Genomic DNA, 1,857 nt, shown 5'->3' with positions numbered 1-1,857 from the left:
TGCCCAATGGTATAAAATTCTGTGATATACCTGTGGTGTCAGTATGATAACTGCACCCTAAGATGAATTCATTGAGAGGTGTAGTTTGTAAAATGGGGTCACTTATGGGGGATTCTGCTGTTTTGGCACCTCAGGGGCTCTGCCAGTGTGACATGGCATACTCAAACCATTCCAGCAAAATTTGAACTCCAAAATGGCGCTTCTTCCCTTCTGAGTTTTGCAATGTGCCTCAAAGGTAATTTTCGACCACACATTGTATATTGCTGAACTGAGGAGAAATTGCACAACAACTTTTGAGGTCCATTTTTTCACGTTACCCTTGTGATAGTAAAAAATTTGGGACTAAAAGATAATTTTTGTAGAAAAAAATAGACTTTACATTTTCACAGCTCTACGTTATAAACTTCTGTGAAGCACCTGGGGGTTCAAGGTGTTCACCACACATCTAAATATTCCTTGAGGGGTCTAGTTTCCAAAATGGTGTCACTTGTGGTATGTTTCCACTGTTTAGGCACCTCTTTTAGAACTTTTGTTTTAACCCCTTAATGAACGCCGATACGCATTAAAACTGCTGTCGTTAAGGGGCTTTATTCCCTCATTGCCGTTTTAAAACTGCAATTGGGAAGAAAAGGCATATTGCCAGCCGGCGGTGGCAATTCGCATGGGTGTCAGCTGTATGTGACAGCTGGCACCCTGCAGTATCGACCCCGGACGGTTTTGCAACCAATCAGGGCCGAGTAAACCCTTAAATACAGCTGTCAATTGCGACAGCAGTATTTAAGTTGTAACAAGGGGGTCACAAGACCCCCTTTGTAACCATGAGACCCCCGCAATGAAAATTGCCGGTCACGATGGTTACCATGGTACCCTGAGGTCATGTGATGACCCCAGGGTACTGTGGCCTTTGAGATCCAGCTATAAGCTGACTACACTACACGAGTACTGCAGTGTATGAGACCAGTGATAAATAAAAATTATACATGTCCCACAGTGAAGAAAGAAAAAAACGCACATGTCACAAAAAGCTGTTTCGCCATTCAAAACACAGTGTTTGTGATAAAACAAAAATAAACAAAAAAGTACACACAAAATTGGTATCGCCGTGTCCGGAACGGGCCGCTCTATAAAACTGGCACATTATTTATTCCGTTTGGCAAACACCATAAAAAAAAGCCAAAAACGTTGCTTTTTCATCATACTGACTCACAAAAAAGTGAATTGAAAGCAATCAAAAAGTTATGTAAAAAAATGGTAAAAGTGAACACGCCAAACTGCAAAAAAACAAGCCCTAAAATAGCTAATTCGGCAAAAAAATAAGTTACAGTTCTCAGAATATAGCGACAAAAAAACTAGTATCTTATAAAAAAACAAACATTTTTACTGTGTGATGGCAGCAAAAGCTTAAAAAATATATATATAGTATATATAAATCTGGTATCACTGTAATCGCACCCACCCGAAGAATAATCTGCCTTATCACTTTTACCACATGGAAAACGGCGAAAAAATTAAAATAAGAACTTTTCTTGTACTGCTGTCTATTTGTTCATTCTACCTTACAAAAATCGGAATAAGGCTCAACTCACATTTATCCGGCGCTTTCCACTGAGAGCTTACGTCTAGGTTTCTGTGTTAATTCCCCAATACCACGATTCAGACCAAACCCCAGACGGACCCACTTACTTATGAGGCTGATGGAGTCACTTTGGACTGGTCTCTGATCCAGGGTGTCCCATTATTTGGGACGTCTTTTTATCGCACAATTGTGGGCAACCACAGATCTTTGCACGCCTAAAAAGATGGAGACCACCGGAGCAGATGCCAAACAGAGCCCAAAGTGTCTCCATCTGCGTCGTT

Source organism: Phyllobates terribilis, unplaced genomic scaffold (assembly GCF_046119375.1).
Source record: "Phyllobates terribilis strain yellow unplaced genomic scaffold, ASM4611937v1 Scaffold_36__1_contigs__length_13169755, whole genome shotgun sequence".
Lineage (NCBI taxonomy): Eukaryota > Metazoa > Chordata > Amphibia > Anura > Dendrobatidae > Phyllobates > Phyllobates terribilis.
This window is presented reverse-complemented; position numbering follows the sequence as displayed.